This window comes from Sarcophilus harrisii, chromosome 6 (assembly GCF_902635505.1).
Source record: "Sarcophilus harrisii chromosome 6, mSarHar1.11, whole genome shotgun sequence".
NCBI lineage: Eukaryota > Metazoa > Chordata > Mammalia > Dasyuromorphia > Dasyuridae > Sarcophilus > Sarcophilus harrisii.
In genome coordinates this window covers 68,273,565-68,294,828 of record NC_045431.1, presented here as the reverse complement: position 1 = coordinate 68,294,828, position 21,264 = coordinate 68,273,565, and the positions used below count along the sequence as shown (strand labels likewise).

Here is a 21,264-nt window from a genome sequence, read left to right as displayed (position 1 = left end):
TACTCACTTTCTCAAAGTGGGAAGATGCTTCTGAACTTGTAACTGTACATAATGCAAAATAGTGCCTGGATGAACCAACTGCCTGTACCTTATTCATTCCCTTTGCATTTCCCCTCTAAAATAGGAAGAAGAATTAAGCAATCATGTACAAGTCTCACATGTCATAACTCTTCACATCCTAAGTCACAGCTTTGACATTCTCAACCTCATTGATCATAAAACAACTATTGCACCCTAACATATGTGTAAGTCTCTGGGGATATAAAAATGTTTCCATTTTGTAGAGCCCACTAGATTCTGATAGCTGGAATTCATTTCAGAGAATCTGGTTTGTGATATGATCTTGCTTATGACATGTATAAAGATGTTTACTTCTTAGAATTTTGGCAAGGAAGAATGTCAGTCTTCGTCTTGAGAATGCAAATGAATTAAAATTGCTTGCTAATAAAAATATATATGAGGGGCAGTTAGATAGAGTACAGCCTTGGAGTCAAGAAGACCTGAATTGAAATTCAATGTCAGACACTTTACACTTACCAGCTGTAAGATCATGGACAAGTCACTCAACCACAACTGTCTTGCAAAAACTAAAACTAAAATATGTATAACCTATACCAGATTGCTTGCTGTCTTGGGGAAGAAGGAGGTAAGGGAGACAGGAAGAAAAAATTTGAAACACAAAATCTTACAAAAATGAATGCTGAAAACTACCTTTACATGTATTTGGAAAAAATAAAATACTATTGAGAAAAATATATTAAAAAGCCAAATAAATAAATAAATATTTGTATTCATGTACATATTTATATATAGATTCACAAGTGAGACCTTTCCCTCTATATTAGATGGGTTTTTTTGTTGTTGTTGTTGTTGGGAATGTATTCTCCCTTCCCAATAGGATTAGAATTAGTATTTATATGTAGACTCTCAAAAGAAAAAGGTCTTAGTCCTTCTATCAGAGCCTTTGAACATCACTTGAGAAAATAATCCAAGACTATCCTTTAGCTACTACTAGGCAATTTAGAGGCAGAGCTCCATAGAAAAACTAATACCCGAATTAATTAGCTTCCATCTGGAATACTTACATAATTTTAACAGGTCCTTATACTTTGTCTAGCTTTCATTTTCAAAACCAGCCAAGTTAAAAATATAACTTCAGGAAAAAAAAAAAAAGTGACCATCAATGTCCGAACAACGCCATGTTATCCTATTGTTCAGTCAAGTTCAATACTTCATGACCCCAATTGGGATATTGAGCTAGAAGAGATTTTTGCGTAATTTAACCCCTTCACTCTCATTTTAGAGTTAAGGAAACTGAAATCCAAGAGCTTTTTAGCTCACATAGTAAATGGCAGAGTTAGAATTCAAACTCACCTCCTCTGACAACAAATCCAATGCTCCTCCCACTGCCCCAGGTTATACAAGATCTACCATTATTATAGAAATCAGACATCCAAATCTCCATTCTAACTTTGTAATGTCTACACCCTGCCCCCCAATAAATGGAGTCTTCAATGAAAAATAAATTATCTTTCCATGCACTTATAAAAATGCTTCCTCTTTTCATTTCTGTAATGATGAAACAGTAATAAATATTGATCAAAGCAAGTTAATCTGTATCTAGTTCACTTTAATAATTCAAAGTTTTTTTTTCTTCTGAAAAGAAATAGGGGAAAGTCCTTGCCAACTCTTGAAAATAGTCTCCTTTTTGCCAATAGAAATATTGAAAGAACATCACCTGTTTGAATTAGGTTCCTGTATTAAGTAGCAACACCAAGTAGCACTTAAAAGATCACAGACAGAAGCTAATTCTTGAATAATTTAGGTATGGCTTTTCTACCAAAATTGAACAGCTTGTCAAATGTGGGTTTCCAATTTCCCATAATTACTAGGACTAAATTCCAGCTAAATATTGATTTTATATTCAGTGAAGCCGCTAAAATGACTGATATGAAATCAACAAGGTCATAAAATTTGTGTATTTTTAAAAATCCCTTTCAAGTAAATTATTTGTAAATCAAATAACCACCAGAATTGAATCCAGAGTCAATTAGGTATTTCACTGAGCTCTGCTTGCCAAATGGAACTTCAGTAGTCTGAAAGGACCATGTAAACGTCCACCCACAGCTTCAAGTCCACTGTCATACTGCTCAAGATTTTGCTGTGAATTTGTTGCCCCAATGGGAAGGGGGAAGAGGAGTGAGGAGGGGGAAATCTAGCAATAAGTAATTTAGTAAATTCTATTTGAAATTGAGTATTACAACACATTTCCAAATAAATATCCAAAAGATAAATATTATTGTGACATGGCTCACACTACCTATAGACACGGAAGAAAATTAACAACAACATTTGGTACTAAATATTCTTCCTTAATTACATATTGACTTAAAACAACTGAAATTTGCCATTTTCTTTTAAAAATTTATGTTACCTTTTGAATTCAGAATAAGTTGGTTGTTCATAGTTTTTCCTAGAACCATATTGTTGTTACTGTATACAATGTTTTCTTGATTCTGTTCATTATTTCATGCAAGTATTTTCCTATATTTTTTTCTAAAATCATCCTCATCATTTCTTACAGCACAGCAGCATTCCAACACAATTACATACTGCAACTTGTTTTAGCTTTTCCTCAATTGAGGAGCATCCCCATAATTTTCAGTTCTTTGCCACTACAAAGAGAACTGCTACAAATATATGTTTCCTTTTTCCTTGATCACCTTGGAAAACAGACCTCACAGTGGTATTGCTAGGTCAAAGGGCAGTTTTAGAACTCTTTGGGAATAATTCCAGATTACTCTTCAAAATGATTGGGTCTGTTCATAGTTTCACCAACAGTATGTTAGTGGAAATTTGCTATTTTATAACAAATCTTGATATTGTACAAGTGGGAACGATTAGATGAATTTGGAGTTATTTGCAGTCAATAAATTACTAATCCTAAAGCTCAATTTCCTTCCTCCATCATGCTGGTAGTGAAACTAATAGAATAGTTTAAAATAAACAACAAAATACATCTTGTTCAACTATTCTCAATCTCAGAAGAAAAGAATCAATTCAATTTCACCAAAACCTTCTAAAATCAGGCAGAGTGTTCCAACTATACTTCCCTTTGCTTCTCCTAGATCTTCTCAATTGCTCCTTTGGCATAGCTTTCCAAATCACTCCCAAATCCCCTCTTTACAATTCTGGAATTAGATTAATACAGCCACTGCTATGTAAGTATAATATATATGTATTTATTGTAACATTTATGCATATAATATATGCATAAGTGCAATAAGTGCATTTATTGCTTATATGTATATGTAAATATAACATGAATTGCATTTATACTTATTGTACACATATATATGTGTTTGCATGTAATAATTGTATTTGTTCTATATAAGTGTATACATAAATGTAATCCATAAGCATTCTAAAACATGTATAAATTAAGCATTGATAATATTTATGCATACAAACAATATATAGATATCTCTATCTTGTATAGCTCTACCTCCTCCATTATTCCTTAAGCTAAATCCAGTCATGAAGTCAGCTCTAATTTCTAAATGACATTACTGAATTACTTGATTTGAGAAGTTTAGTTCAGCCTCAAGAAAAAGGAACAAGGGAATAATAATTTGGATAATTTTATCACATAGATGCAACCCCTTTGAGCTTTCCTAAAATGCTCCCAAATCAGTTCCTCTGTCATTAAACTGACTTAATTTATCCAGGAAACAGCATCACTTGATATGAACCTGTCCCTCCCTTTAGTCCCTAACATTGTACTGTAAAATGATGAGCCTGGATGGAAAAGCTCAAGGCCATGACCAGTCTTCAATGTCAAATAAATAAAGAATAAAGTCATTTCTGAAAAATGGTTCCTCTTTTCCTTGGCTACAATTCGTGGAAATCCACCTTTCCCCTAAAGTCATTTAACTTCAAATCACTTTGGAATCACTAGTTAGGCTTGTAGTTAGAACTAAACAGAACCCCTGAGTTCCGTTTTTTTTTTATTTTACTTTGGATTTGCTTCTTAATCATCTTCACAGAACTAGATATAAAAACCAAAAATCTTTTCAGTAAGACCTGAATGTCTACAGAAATAACATGAAAAACATTTTTGGCACATGTGGAAAATTATTCATAGCAGCAGCACTTTAAAGGAAAAACAGCTTAGTACAAAATGTAAAAGAAAAAATATATGTGGAAGGAAAAGTTTATCCTACAAATATTCAGCTAGATTTTAAAATATACATGATGAATTTTTAAAATGCATTGCTTTTTAATTTTTAAAACAATTTTTTAAATCTTAATTTTCTTTTAGGTTTTACCTTGCAAAATACTCAATATAATTCTCTGTCTATATATTATGTATAATTCTGGTATTACCACAGGCAGAATTAAAGTTTTTTGGATTTTTTTTTCAACTTTCACATCAAAAATACATAACTACAATGAAAAAATATTTTCTTGATCTCTTCCCCTTCCCCCAAAATGTGGGAAGATAGATACAATAACAGGAAAAAAAATATAGACTGTAAACCTTTAAAGGCTATACCATTTCCTTGTAGATTCTTACTAAATTTTTTGGGAGGAGGCAGCAATTGGGGTTAAGTGACTTGTGTAGGGTTACACAGGTAGTCTCTGTTGGATTTAAATTTAGGTCCTCCTGACTCCAGAGTCCTGTTCTACTCACTGTACAACCTAGTTGCCCAGACCCATCACAGAATTAAATCAAATTTAAACTACTTACTTAGAAATACTAGCAGCTTCATATCATACGCTTTCCTTCTTGAAGAAATGAAGATGGCATTAAGCCCTTACTTATTATTCTAGTCCGTCCAGTATATACGAACTATTAAATTTATACCAAAGAGAATTCACTTTCTTAAAGGTGTCATGTGAAGGGAGATCAGGTTACATCATTGAGGTCACTTCAATTTCTGCAGCATTGGTAAAAAGGCCATTTCCTCCTCAATTCCCTCAAGCCTCTATAAACTACAAGCTCTATAAATGTAAGCAGGCTGAAACCTGCCTGGAATCATCATCTTCAGGACACTTCCAGCTAACAGTGAGTGACTCATGGGAACTCAAGTTGCTCTTCTAAGTAAGGAATTTGAAGTCTTTTTTTTTAAAGGAGGTATCTTTAGACAGGGTATATTGGGGAGTTAAGAAAATCTGACTTCAAATCATACTTTATTACATGTATTACCTATTTGAACCCTTCAGTTACCTGGCTCTGGCTCTTTCCCTCTCTTCCAATTCAACCCTACTTAAAATCTCTTCGATCTTCATCCTAAGGAAGATGAGACTTTGTGAAACTCTAACAATAAATTATTCCCTCACTCTTCACTTTATTCACCTGCTATGAGTCAGAGGAATCACATACTTATCTATGTCATCTAATCTCACTGCAGGAAGGCTATCAGTCCATTTCCCCTCTAATCAATTTGTTATCCCAATCTAAAAAAAAGCTGCTTCTGACCCTCTAATCTCTTCCACAGCACCTCCTCTCCTCACCTTCCTAACTAAGAACTTCTTCAGGATATAGTACTTTCATGAAAAAACTGAGGACATTTGCAGAGATGACCTATGAGCATCTTAATTCCATACTGTTCAGATATCTTTTTCCATTAACTTTTCCTTCATGATGGTTTCAGATGAAAAAGGTGGGCTTCACTGCCAAGGAAAAGTCCTCTGAATTTCCTTAATTCCAATCCCGCTAGGCTTCCATAACATATTGCTCTCCTTATCACACATACACTTTCATATCTTCTATCTCTCATTGTCTACTGCCTCCTTCCCTGCTGATTATAAACATATCCATGTGTCTCCTATCCTTAAAAAATCCAAATTCAATCCCACCATTCCTGCTAGTTTTGGTCTTACTGCACTGTTCCCTTTCTGGGCTAAACTCCCACTAACCATGAGTTACCAACCATGAGTTATCACTTGGTGATAGCAGCTCCTGTGTTGTTCCCTTAACATGTTCATTCGCACAAATGATTCTAAAATATACATTACCTATTTCTAGTTTATCTTCTGATTTATATCCTACATCACCAATTGGACATCTCCAAGTGGATGTCCCATACATAAACTCAGCATGTTCCAAACAGAATTTCCCTCCAAACTTTAATTTTTTTCTTTTGAAATTCTGTTACTGTCAAGGATATCACCATTCTCACAGGCTTACAACCTTGTGGTTATCCTAGACTTCTTATCTCTCCAACCTCACACATTTAATCAACTGTCAAATCTTGCTGTTATTACCTTCACAGCATCTCCATTCACACAATTATCAAACTAGTTTAGATCCTCATCATCTTTCACTGGGAAGGCAAAAAGCCTCCTAATTGGTCTCTTTCTCCCAGTCATATAGCCAAACGCTAAGTACTAAAGAAATATCAAGATAAGGAAACTCTTACATGTAACAATTAATAATCCTACTCATTTCACAGCACTTAATATAAAAAAAAAATTATAGATGTGATCAGCTTCATCCTGTTGGCTTTTAAAATACATCTTTCACAGCTTTAAAGGCCACTGTTTACAAATGTCATTAAATTAATTTTAAGTATCTCTAGGAAAATCAGTGGCTCAGTGAAAATGCTGATAAAAATGGAAAATACATTGATTTCTAACTCAGGATACCCACAAGTTTTATTTCTAGTGCTATAATGCAACATTATAAAACAGAAACTATAGAGCTAGGATTCAGGCAATATGATCTGTGACAAATTCTGAATAACCTCAAAAAAAAAAATGTCACGTCAAATTTCAGGGCAGGTAGATGCTCCAGAGAATAGACTACCAGCCCTAGAGTCAGGAGGACCTGAATTCAGACACTTATTAGCTGTATGACATTGTACAAGTCCTTGGACAACAAACAACAACAAAAAACACAGAGTCAATTTTCAACTCCCTTTTATTTCAACTCCCTTTTTAAAGGAAAAATAATCACAACTAAGATCTTAGTCATTTACAGATAAAGAAACTGAGATCAAATGATTTGCTCAATGTTATACAGGTAATACACGTCAAAACTATGATATGAAATCCTGTGTCCTTCCCACTGTGTCAGTTCTTTAGGCTCCAGTTTTCTCAAATGTTAGATAAGGATACCAAAGTTTGTGTCTCTAAGACCCCCTTTTCCAGCTCTAAAGGTCAACGGATTTATAGTAGATTTTTAAAAGGGCTTATCCCTGAGTTTCCATTCATCTGGGAAAATTCCATAGTCTGAATACAAAGTCACTGTCTGGGTATTTTGCAAAACACTGGTGAAGGTGTGATCCCGGGCAAGTTTTTTAATTGAGTTCCAGCTTCCTCATCTCTAAAATAAGGAGAGTAGACTAGAGATCTCAAAAGTCCCTTCCAATTCTAATCCTATAATTTTTGCCTCTGCAATTTGGAATTATTCAGGCAGGCTCAGGGAACAACTGATTTTTTCCAACATTATTTTACTTTATTGTCCTTCATACACTCTATTATTCAGTCAAACTGGTGTGCTTACTATTTCTCACAAAATACTGCAAGTCCCATCTTTTGACTTTTGCATAGAACACACACACACACACACACACACACACACACACACATTTATGTCTGCAGTTCAGACTCTACTGACTTTCTCCTCTCAGTTTCTGTTCAGCTCAACAAGCAACCTTCTCCACAAAAAAGCCTCTCCTGCTTGTCCCCTCTCTACTTTGTTATCCAACTGCCAGTACTTTCTGGTCTTAACCCCCCCCACCCAACTCAGAATTATCTTGCATTTATTTTGTTTCTATGTTCATGTGCACATGTGATTTCCTGTGGCAACTTCATTTCTGTCTTTAAATCTCCAATCTGCCACATTGCCCAGCTCAGAACATAGTAAGTATTTAATAGATGTTTTCTGAATGACTAAATTATGGCAGGTATCTCTTGTTTGACAGATTAATAAAGTATCACTGATTCTAAAATATCATTTACTAATTAGACCACAAGGAATATGAAGAGAAGGATATGTTATCTAAATTTTGTGAATTTTATAATTTCCAGAGCCCCTAGTGCAATGTTCTATATTCTTTACCACTCTCAGGAACTAAAAGATTCGATTCTCAGAGGCACCTGGGGGACACAATTGCTAGACCACTGGGTCTGGAGTCAGGAAGACCCAAGCTCAAATATGGTCAAATATAGTATCCCATTACTACCTGTGAGATGGTCAACAATCATTTACCCTCTTTTTAATTCAGTTTCCTTATCTTTAAAATGGGAATGATAATCAATTAATCAATATTTATTAATCACCTATGTGTCAGACATTGTACCAAGCATGTTGTGTTGAGGATCAAATGAAATAATGTTTTGTATATGAAGGAGGAGGAAGAAGAAAAAAGAAAGAAGAAAGAAAGAGAGGGAGAGAGAAGAAAGAAACAAAGAAAAATTAAGAAAGAAAGAGAGAAGGAGAGAGAAGAAAGAAAAAGAAAGAGAGAGAAGGAGAGAGAGGAGAGAAAGAAAGAGAGGAGAGAGGAGAGAAAGAAAGAAAAGAAAGAAAGGAAAGAAAGGAAAGAAGAAAATGATGATGATAGTGGTGGTGGCGATCAGCATTCCTTCTACTACCATAGATCATGATCCCTCTTCAACTCAATGGTGATACTATGGTTAAAGGCTCATTCATCACCCTAAGACCAACCCAGCTATGTTTGTGCCTCTCCGATACTTGAGACAGACACACTCCAAACTTTCCCAAGTTGGTAGACTCTTGCTAAAATTTTCACCTGCCCTGGCAATTACCCCAAGAAATGTCAGAGTATAATCTTCCTGTCTTCACATGATGAATTCTATAGGATCTAGAAAGCTGTAGGACTTTAATTAAGGCTGCACCCAAACAGGTACTTAATAAATGTTTGTGGAACTTGCTAACTCTATCCTGCCCACAACTGAGGAGGGTACTGGGTGTCTGTATTCAGATGGCTGTGAATGCACTTCACTGAAGCAAAGGGAAACTCAATCTTGAATTTGCTTGAATTTAAATGCATGATTCTGTGAGCCTATTTTCTAAGCTGGATGACAAAAAGAGTTACCTCACCGTGGCTGGGATCCGCTTTCTGTCAGCTGTAAGACAATAAGAAACTCTCACTACCTGGATGAGCCAGTTCACAGAAAGGAAGCCCCCCCCCCTCATCCCCACCCCACCCAGGACAGCCGGCAGACAGTGTCATCATCATCCCTGAAAGTCCCCCTGAACTTCTTACGCTATTTAAAATGTTATCGTGCATTTACTTAGCTCTGCAATTTATAACTAAACCTACCCAACAAGACAGGCCAGTTTGGATTATACAATATGTAAACAAGCCGGAGAGCCGACCCAGAGCAGGACAAGTCAGAACATTGGTTAAATTAGTTAAACCTCACTACACCTGAAGTAGCCTCTTCATTCCTATCACTTCCCATCACACTTTGTAACCAAAATAATAGATTATAAACATTGTACACAATCAAAATTCCTCAGGAATGACTAGGAACCACCATGAGGGTAGGCTGGACTAGGAAAGAGAAGGCCTTTATCCAAATATAACTTGTTTAAAAAAACACCAACAACTAATATGAAGCTGGAGAAAAATGCACTTGGGCATACATTCTCAAAGCATCCTACAGAAATAATCTGCTGTTGCTATCTCCTTGCCACCCACAGGCTGCTAGCCTGGCGTGGATGCGGCCAGGGCCAGGAGGGCCAGGCTAGTCTCAGTTTCACTGTGTCACTGGGGAAGCTCAGGAAGTTGTTTTAGCTTCTTGCGTTCACCTGTTTCAGAGTGAAAGCTCTTTATCACCCCTCGCAGGTGCTGACGTCATCCTCAGAGCCACTGAATGATGAATACTGTTAGAATGGATGCTTCAGTGTTACTGCAATATAAGCTTTTAACTGCGACTCCTCCGTAATGGATGCAGCATTTTATTCCAATATTCCAAAGGACTGGAGTCCTCTCTATGTCCACCAGAAAGGGCTTTTGTTCTAAAACCCCTAAAACTCCCTAAAAGGGTTCACCAAATAGGCTAAGGCCTTCTCGTTGTTTAAAAAAATTTCACGACCATCACTAAAATCAATAAGCAGAAGTGCGCATTTATAGATATTACTGTGAAGTACAAAAACCTATATAAGACTGTAATATCCAATCAAACACATTAAAAAAAAAATCTTTATTAAGCACTTACAAGGGCAGCCAGGTGGCTCAGGGAGAGAATGTTGGGCTTAGAGTCAGGAAAGACTCATTCTAAGTTCAAATATGACTTCAGACACTAGGCAAGTTACTTAATTTGTTTGTCTCGGTTTCCTCACCTGTAAAATGAGCTGGAGAAAGAAATAGGAAACTACTCCTAGCTTCTCTGCCAAGAGACCCCCCCAAAAAGAGCAGGATATGAAGAGCAGGACACAGATAAAAATTACTCAACAATTACAAAAAGCAACTAAAAATAAATGCGATTTCATCAGAATCAATCCTTTACAATTAGCCAACACTGGATGGATGTTAAATCTAATAGAGTATCATAGGAATGATCATAGAAAGTCAATCAAAGCTGATGATGATTCAATTTGAAAGAGACAATTAAATTCATATGTTCATTTTTAAAAAATCGGATTAAAACTAAAAGTTTGTTTTAATCTATTAGACAATAAAGAAAGAAGGCTTTATTAAGTACTTCCTATGTGCCATGTACTGTGATAAACAATACAAATACAAGTTAAAAGAAAGTTAATTACTGCCCTCAAGAAACTTATCTTCTAATAGGAAATGATAACAAAAAAGGAAGCTGAAAAGATGAAAAGGCTGTTGGTATCCTCATGGGAATGGGTCAAAATGGGAGGGGAACAAAGGCTGGTCAACCTGGGACTCTCTTCACAATGGGAAGCCTGGCAGGAACTCACCAATGGGGAAAGAGGGCTGGCCTGGTGGAATGGTGTTCCAGGGTGAGGAGGTTCCAAGAGTGAAGCTACATTTCACAGGACCAGCTGTAAAATGACCTCAGATTTCTTAAACTATAGTCTATTAAACAATGCTGGGTCTGGAGTCGGGAAAACCTGAGTTCAAATTTAACCTCATATACTTACTAGCTGTAGGACTGCACAAATTCCTTAGCCTCTGGCTTTGTTTCCTCATCTGTACCATGGGGAGAATAACAACACCTACTTCCCAGGTTGTTGTAAGCATCAAACAAAATAAAATATTTATAAGTGCTTCACACAGTGCCTGTCATATGGTAGGCATTTAATAAATGCTTGTCTGAGTTGCTTTTTCTCAGACTTGTTCTTTCCACTATAAATCACATACTTTGGGTATAGGGACCCAAAGTATCAACTTATTAAATTTCACTGCTGAACCAATCCCAACTCTCAAATCTTCCCACCTTAACAGTAAAGCTGTTTAAAAAAAAATATGAGTGGGTACCTATTCCAAAATATGCCAAAGGAACTAAGACAAACATCCAGCCAAACAAGTCTCATTTTCTCATCCTTGAATGGCAACCTGAGAGAATTCATTTCTATGGAGAAAAATATCTAACCAGCACTAGCCCATTCCTACAACCTTCCCTTGACAATTTGGACCAGATAAACAAGAAGCAAGATCATAAATATTCATAACAAAACAGAAAAACAATTCTGGAACATACAAAAGGAGCCACAATGCTGAAAGCTAAGAAATAAGATTTCTATGCTATCTGAAATTTAAATTGGGCTAGCATTCATGAGATCTGAGTATTCTTCAAATATTAAGTGTACAATGCTGTGGCAGAACGAAAAGGGCACAAAAACGAACAAAACATTTCTTTTTTAAAATCCCCTGATCTCAAAGAGTTCTATTGGCTAATATAAAGAGGGTTCACATGTGATGTAGCAAGTAATAAGAAAAGGCAGATCAAGAAATCATGCTTGTTTAGAGTTGTCAATAAAATGCATTTCTGAAACATGAGAAGGTTTTTATAATCAGATTCATGATGGAATAACAGGACCAGAAAAACTATATATATATATATATATATATATATATGTGTGTGTGTGTGTTACATATATAGATATATATACACATACATACATATACAGATATATACAGACACATTAAAATATTTAATACACAGGCTATAATAATGGAAAGAAAAATCAATAAATAAAATTGAGTGCTAAATAATTATAATAATCAACTCTGGTCCCAAATAAGAGAAAAAGAAGCACTTTTTTCTTTACCTTAGAAATATGAGATTACAGATATGAAATGATGTACATACTGTCAGACTTGTGCTTATGATGTTTAATTTTGATTAAAATAACCTTTTTACAAGGGTCAGCTCACTTTAGGGCAAGAGAGTAGGAATAACAAGAAGAAGCTACTGTGATATATAAAAAAATAAATAAATAAAAGTTCTTTTCTCCCTTTATCTATCTATATTTTTCCCCTTTTGCTAAGGCAATTGGGGTTAAGTAACTTGCCCAGGGTCACACAGATAGGAAGTATGAAATATCTGAGACCAAATTTGAACTCAGGTCCTCCTGCCTTCAGGGATGGTGCTCTATCCACTGCACCACCTAGCTGCTCCTTATCTAAATATATTTATAAAGTAAAGGGGTGATGAAGAAAGGAGATCTCTAAAAAAACTGCTATATTTGTCTCAGATTCACTTAATTTGAAGGAAAAAAAAAAGAGGCACACTATGTTGGGTGAACCCAAATGAAGTAAGAACAGTCTAAAATTTCTCTTCTTTCCTGCCCTCTATACCACCTGTATAGTCTAGGAAGAGCTCAATTTATTGCATGCCCCAAGAAGAGAGAGAAATTCACATCACCCTTTTTTGATGAAGTGGGAAGTTATGGGTAGACGGTACCACATGTTGGACTTGGTTGATTCATTGGTAATTTTTGCTGAACTATTTACTTCTTCATCGTTTTTTGTTAATAGGGGATAGTTCTGTGGGCCAAGGAAAGGACAAAGATATATTGGGAAATACAGATGATAGGGAAAAAAACAAATAAGTTTTAATTTTTAAAAATTAAAAGTTTTTTTCCCCCTTTAATCATAATGTATGTGTACAGCATCTTCTTAATCTTCGCCCCAGTAAGGGCAAAAGAAACTACCAATTTGAGAAGCCCATATCCCTAATGTTAATCCTCCCAGAATTTTCTAGGGACCCATTGCTCACTTGGCCCTCCTCCAAAGGTCTGGGTTTCAATAGCATGCATTCAAATACAGTTATTCACAACATGCTAATGAGACCAACATTAAACTTGCATCACTTAACCCCTCCCTTTCCTTGTATGAATCTAACCTGTGCAAGTTAAAGAGATGTGCCAAACACTGGCTAACTGAGATTATTGTTTGTCTGAACCTCTGCCAGCTTCAGCTACGCATGTTGGGAGATTGGTTCTGCACAAACGTTGTGTCACAAACAAAAGCAAAAATAAATTTTTTTTCTCTTGACGCTCAACTGATTCCCGGCCCATATACATTTCTATCAATATAAAAGCATTAATCATTAACAATTTATACTTTTTAAGTGCCCCATCTCAGGCTGAGGGTTGGAAAGGGCTTTTAAGGTCATGGGATCTCCTCATTTTACAGACAAGGAAAGGAAATCCAGAAAAGTTAAGTGATTACCCAGCTCAAGGTCAAAGTCTTTGTCCTGTAGGTAATATCTGAGGCAAGATTAGAACTCAGGTCTCCTACTGCCAAATCCAACATTCATTTCACTGTGCGGTGATGATTGAAAAGTACTTTAAGACTTCTTTCATGTTTCAAGAACACAGGGAAACTGTTGGACATTTCCTTTCTGCAAATGAAGAAGCATGAGACAAAGTGGGACAATGGAATGAAATACATTCAAATCCAGATTCAGAAAGGGATCCTTGTCACCTGCATGGCCTGGAAAAAGGGCCTCTTTAGGTCTCAATTTTCTTATGTATAAAGTGAAGGTGTCAGATAAAATAAGCTCTAAGATTGCTTTGCAGCTCTAAATTTATGATTCCATGTCCTTAACAAACAGACAAAGAAATGTTTCAAAGTGATCAATTAATTACAGACTTAAGGCTAAAAGGAAACTGGGTTTAGCACTTTTATTTACAGATGAGAAAAGTGGTCCAAAAAGGAAAACATTTTCCAAAGCAAAACAGCTAACAAGCAAACAACACAGAGAACAATATGTATTTCCCAACCACCCACACCCACTGCCTCCTCTCTACCTGAGGAAGAGAAGGAAGTATGTTTCATCATAAGTTTTCTGGAACCGAGATGAGCTACTGTGTCTAATCTGAATTCTGATGCCTTTTAGTCCTGCTTGTCATTTAGATAATCATGGTCATTGTATACATTATTCTCCTGGTTCTGTGTTCTTTGCTGCTGTTTCCAAAAGTCTCCCTGTATTTGTCTGAATTTCTCATATTCCTCATTTCTTACAGGTTATTTTCTCTAATAACTCAATAATGTGTCACGGCAACCACATATATATAAGATTATCATGGTCACTGTATGTTATTCTTCTGGTTCTGTATTCTTTGCTGCTGTTTCCAAAAGACTCCCCGTGTTTGTTTGAATTTCTCATATTCAGCATTTCCCCTAAAAGCCCAATATTATTTCACAGAATCCACATAAAACAATATTTATTTCAACAATTCAGCAAGCAATTTATTAAGCAACTATCTACCATGCCAGGAGATGAGGATGAAGATATGAAAGATGAAAAGTATCTCTCTTCTCAACGAACTTACATTCATTTGTCCCAATTAATGGTTATCTACTTTGGGCCCAGTTTTCTGCTACTATTTTTTTTTTAATATTTGTAAGCTTTTCCCATCAATATCCTCCCTGACAGCTAAAATAGAGCACCCTGCCTGGAATCAGGAAAACCCAAGTTCAAACCAAATCTCAAACACACACTAGTTGTGTGACTCTGGGCAAGTCACTTAACTATTATCTGTCTCACTTATAAATTTATAAATAAATAATAACACCTACTTTCCTGGGTTATTGTGAGGAAGAAAATAGATAATATATGTAAAGGCACAGTTCCTGGCATATAGATAGCACTATATAAGTATTTGTTGGTTATTATTATTATCATTCTCGTCGCCATCCTTGGAGCATATGCCCAGAAATTTTCTGTAAATTCCAAACCTTCACCAGTGTCAGGCTCATCAATGATTTACACTGACTCTGACAATCCCTAGGAAAACTAATGAGATTTCTCATATTTGTTTGAATTGCACAGTCAGAATTTCAAGAACTTAGACCACAACATTCTAGGATCAGTTAAACAAAAAATTTCATTCCCCAGGAAATCTACTTATCTTATTTGTCCACAGTTGTATACATGTTGTCTCTTCCACAGAGGCAGCGGTTATTTTTTACCTTTCTTTGTATCCTCACTTAGCATAGTACCAATATACAGTAGGAACTTAATAAATGTTTACTGACTGACTGAGTAGTTTCTATGTTGTCTTCCCTCTTGGCAGGAGCTCTTTGAAAGGAAGGACAGTGTCTGGCACTTAATAAGCATTTAATAAAAATTTGTTAATTTGACATGGGAATGTAGTACTCTAGAGGGAAAAAGGTCTGCTCTTAGAATCAATAAGACTTGGGGTCAAGGTTTACCTCTGACACTGGCTATCTGACTATATTTGAATCTCTCATATCAGACCAAAGGCTCAAATTTCAAAAAATAATTAAAGGGACTGGGAGTAAAAGTATGAATAAGATTAGATCCTTCCTTATGGTGACTCATTCTCACACAGCCAACATTAAAGTGATCCCTCATTCTGAGATTCAAAAGGCATTTTTTCCTCAAGGGCAGAGGGGAAGGAAGAGGTGTGGGATTTCCAAATCTGCACACACATAAGATCATCCAAAAGGATCAGGTGAACAAATCCTACATAATTAGTTGCCAACTACCGTAAAAAAAAAAAAAAAAAAAAAAAAAAAAAAAAAAAAAAAGCAACCTCCAATGAGCAACAGTTCATCTCTCTTGCCTTCTGCTTTTAATGGTCTCTTTGAATGTCCCCACGCTACAGAGTTTGTGTGATTAGGGTAAAGTACTCCTGGGTGAAATTTTGCTATTGCAGGGCCATGAGGCACAATTTTAAAAGTGTTGCCCCCTTCTAGATAATCTGAATTACTGAACTTAATTAGCCCAATGTTGACATATGTTCACTGTCAATTTTTTCTGGGTGCTGTTTTGTTTTTCAGAATTATGCACTTATAATTAAAATTAAGGGCAAATAAGATAATATGTAAAGTAATATATATATATATATATATATATATATATATATATATATATATATATATATATATGTCAGTTATTATTCCCATTAATAATGGAATAAAGAGCAATATATAAGACACCAGTATAATGTCTGCAATATACTGAAAATGGCAACTTGTATTCAGCAGATACCAACCAGAGAAGGAAAATTGGAAATTTTAGGAATACACATAATAGGAATTTTAATTCTAAATAAGAACATTAAAAAGATACATTCAGACAGATGGGTTTATATCCATGAGAGGTAACAAAAAACAAAACACAAAACAAAACAAAAACAAAAAAAAACACAGGTTCAAATCTTGCTTCCCAAGACATACATACTAACTTGGTGACTACAGCACATCACTTAGCCACTGAGGGTCCCAGACCACTCTCTAAGACCACAAGTAACATAAAGGATTGGTGATTTACATTTGTGGAGGGAATTTCCACAGTGATTGCTTCCCTACTCTAATGAAAGTACAGGTCTGGACAAATTACACACCTATAAAAGAACACCACTGAAATCTCTTAGTCATGGCTACTTCCTCCAAGTGCAATAAACACTGGTTAAAGGAAGAGGGCCTGGATTCAAATCCCAACCTTCCCACAGATAATCTACAGCCTCAATTTCCTCATCTGAAAAGTAAGAAGCTTGGACTAAAGGATCTCTAAAGTCACTTCCAGCTCTAAATCCTATGATTCAACATAATTTTTCCTCGAATATCCTAAGTGTCTTCCCTCCTCTAAATAGAATATATATAAATATACATATATAATATAATAATAAACAAATATATAAACTTACATTTCAAACAGTTATGAAATTCATTCTGTTAACAGGATTTGAAAATATACAAAGTTACAATCAAAAATAGCCATAAAGGAAGGTAAGAGATTTGACACAAACACAAATTTTCAATATCCAAATCCCAGAGAACCTCAATCAGCAAAATAATGAGCTCTCTCTCACAATAGAACTATTAACACTAACTCAGGAAAAATTTAAAATGTAAGGCTGGTACATTTCTTTTTTCAATAATAGTTAAAAGTTTATATAAAGCCTTACACTTTGCAAAGAATTTTGCATTTATCATTTCCTTGGGTTCTCCTAACAACCTTGTGAAGTACTATTTTTATTCCTGTTTTTCAGGTGGGAAAACTAAGCTAAAATGACTTGTTCAGAATCATACTGCCAATAAATAAATACCTAAGGGACAATATAAACCTACAACCTACACTCACAAAGAATCAAAACAGTTTTTAATCCTGTACTAATCTTTATTACCTTCTAATCAAATCTAAGTAGGAAAACTGTTATGGGACCAAAGAAATAGGTTCCATTATTTAACAATAAATGACTATTATTTATAATAACAAATTATTATCAACAATAATCATTTTTCAAAGCAAGTTTTCAGTAGATTATATAAAATTCCCCAGGATCCCCAGTTGTTTTTTTTTTAATTATCACTATTTCTCCAATACCTATAAATTAAAAGAATTAAGTTAAAATTTAATAATGTCATTCATACATTTTGCTGGATTTTTTTTTTCTTCTTTCACTTTTTTCTTTTCTAAAAAAAAGAATTCTTTGTTATAAGGGACAGTTTCTGGAAGGAAGGAATAAAGAGGGAAACAGGTGATGATGAAGCAAAAGATATCAATAAAGTATTATTTTAGAAAGAAAAATATAATTATAACAATAACAAATTCAAAACTACAAAGGATTTTTTTTTCTTATTCTAAGTGATTACTTAAATATGATGACTATCCCTAAAAAATTATTCATACTTTTCCCAGCAAAAAGCAAGCCATTGATGGGTACCTATGACTAAGTGAGATTACATGGCTAGGTATATGCATTACCATTTCTAATAATCTAAATTACAGGGAAAAAACAAAAATTTAAGTATACTTTTAAGAAATTCTATAATTTGAGGAAGAAAGAAATCTATCAAATTAAAATATCTTCATTTGAAAAGAACAAAATTATTAAGAAAAAAAATGCTACCTGGAATGAAAAGATTAAATTCTGAGTTCTGGATACCAAAGACTGGAAGTCACAGGGTCTGTTTCTTCTTCATTAGTTGGGGGAAAGTAGCTTCCAAGCCTCCCTCTTCAATTCATTTCTGAAGAGATGAGCTCCAACCAGGTCTTATGGGTATCCTTATAGCAATGAGAGGGTGTGGTGGGGATACTCTGCATAATAACAGTAATAATATTATATACTTACGTAGCAGATATAAAGATTTCATGAGATCACAAGGTATAAAAGGGAGCTCAAAATATCTAATCCAGTGGATTCCTCAACTTGGTGGAAAGAGTGAGAGCAAAGAAGAAAATGTTGGGAGGGGAAAAAAAGGAATTTGAAGTTCCAAGGAGTAAAAGTTTTCTAGTCTTCCTGTGCTTCCAGCTTTGGTTCAATAGAAACAAGGAAGTCAGAGTTTAAGAAAAAATAAAATAAAGGTTGTCACGCCCTCTTCATAATTGTTCTACTTAGAGATCTGAAGAGAAGAAAATTTTTGTCTCAGGAAATACTTCAGATAGTTCTGATCTATTCTTTTTTGAATAGGGGTGGTGGGATGATGGGTGGGGGATGGAAAAGGGAGAGGTATCAAATTGGCAAATAAAATAAAAAACTGAACGGAGCTAAAAGAGGCAAAAGTGAATTCAAGACAGATCATTTAAGAAACTGACTGCAGAACTCATTCCTGTGGGAAATACATTCCTAGGAGGTAAAATTCAACATTTGACCATAGTTATAAGAATAAGACAGTACTCTGTTTTAAAAGGATTTTTTTTTTCTGGGGGGGGGGGTGGGTGGGGGGGAAGAGAAGCTAGGTGGTGCAGTGCATAGAGCATCAGCCCTGAAGTCAGCAGGCCCAGAGTTCAAATCTGGTCTCATACTTGAATACGTCCTAGCTGTGTGACCCTGGGCAAGTCACTTAACCCCAGTTGCCTCAGCCCCCCCCCCCAAAAAAAAGGAATTTTTTTTTTAATTAAGTTTGGGACTATGTCAAGTTATGTTATATCACTACCCTTTCCCTTCCAACTTCTTCAAAAGTCTTCAATGGATCCCAATTATCTCTAGAATAAATATAATCCCTCCTCATTTGGCCTCAAGAAATCCTCAAGGAACCTCTCTGGGGCCATTTCCTGAAGGAAGCCTTTCTTCAACCTCCCAATTATTAGTAAACAATCTCTTAAAATTGAGATTACATATTGCTTTTTCCATATACCTGATACTTATTTGACTAGGTGGTATATTCCCCCAATAGAATGTTTCTGCAGTTCAATACTTGATCTGTGTGTGTCGAATCCAAATAATCTCTCAACTTTAAAACTTGATTTAGGGAGATTTATTTCTTTAAAAAAAAAAAAAAAAAAAGGATGGTGGTGGTGGAGGAATTTGCTCATTTGTTTGATAGTGCCTCATTACAAACTAAGGGCCTTTTAAAAAAATCCTCCCACCTCTCTGAATGTGTCCCATTTTGGAGACACCTATAATACTATCCTTGTGATCTTAATCTAGAGAACCCAACCATCAGAAGGAACAATTAAAAAGATACACCCATTTTAAAAACAGTAACTCAATGTGAGCATGAAGCTTTTGTGCTCTCTATATTCCAGGTTCCAGGTTTCCTGTTCTTCACTTGGCCCTGGATTCTCAAGAGAATAAAACCCTGCCCTTTAAAAACAATCAATGAATTAGGATTAAAAAAAAAAAAAAAAAAAAAAAAAAATCTGAGGACTGCATGATTTTAGGAAAGTCACAACCTTTCTGGGTTTTATTTTCCTTATTGTTAAAATGAAAGGCTTGACGAAAATGACTCCTAAGTTCCCTTCTCATTTTCTGAATAAGGCAACATCTTTTATTCCCTCAACAGCAGATGCTTCCAAATAGGTAATTTTCAAACCTCATGATATGAAGAGAATACACATTGTACGCCCCTTTCAAGACAACTATCAGAAGCAACAAAGATTGGAATATTTTTAAAATGTAGAACAATTAAATGAATTCTTAGATATCAATATAAATGTATCATAGCCCAGCTTAGAAATGTGGTTATTACCAGAGTTGTAGTATCTGGACCTGTGAGAGGACTGATTAAGAAGTAATTTATTTTTAAAAAGTAAACAAACCGAAGCTTGCAAACAATGAATGGTGAGATTCCAGCCAAGAAGTAATAAAAAGCTTGAATAAATGAGTCAGCATCCCCAGAGACAACACTAGTTGTAGTTTTAGGATTAGAGATGACAAAATGAGTATTCTGGTAATGAGATTTAAATTACAATAGATCATTTAGGAGAAGCTACCCCAATAATACAGTCTGTAGCAGAGGGGCTAAAGGCTGGTAAATATCACCAGGTGCTTTGGTCTTCAGCATCCCCCAAAACAGAAAACTGAACTTGTCTCACTAGGAATACAATGCAACTCTGTCTCAGAATCATGTTCTTTACTAGAAACCTAGGGCCATGAATAGACTAGTATAGTTTTAGGGGATTAATCCTAGCCAGAGGAGAAAGAAGCTCTTTGAATGATACCATGTTGGAGAACTGCTGTTCATTCATACATCTATGATTTAAAATCATAAAAAGTTCATAATTCCCTTGTGAGAACACACACACACCTTTTAAATATCATCCTACTACTCAGGAAGTCTTTAAGTATAAAAATCATGAGCTTTCATATTGCCAGGTATATACCAGATATATACATTTAATATTATTGTAGAATGTTACTACTGATCAGCATCTGAGGTTTTACTTGTCAAAATAAATGGACATGGACTCTAAATTAAATTCATATTCTTTGAGCCAATCATTCCAATCCTGGGCAAATAGAGTTAAGGCCATTGTTTAAAAGACAAAATAGGTATCCCTCTGTCATGGGACTAAGATTAATTAAGTTAAAATTACACTGGTATTAATTCCATTAATTGATATTGCTATTAAGCCCTTTATATTAATCAGCAGGATTACTTCTGGAAGTCA

General features: G+C 35.1%; 1 protein-coding gene across 8 annotated transcripts in view; it reads right to left on the bottom strand.

Annotated features, from left to right (window-relative positions):
- GAB1 (GRB2 associated binding protein 1) overlaps positions 1-21,264 on the bottom strand; it is a 158,852-nt gene that overhangs the window by 119,674 nt on the left and 17,914 nt on the right. Inside the window, exon 2 of one of the 8 annotated variants that reach the window (XM_031943342.1) lies at positions 18,281-18,468. The exons of 6 other annotated variants lie outside the window; for them this stretch is intronic. The gene's annotated coding sequence lies outside the window, so the exon portion shown is untranslated. Of the gene's footprint in view, positions 1-18,280; positions 19,088-21,264 lie in introns of those variants that run through there. One more of the 8 variants, XM_031943340.1, reaches the window with a different exon arrangement.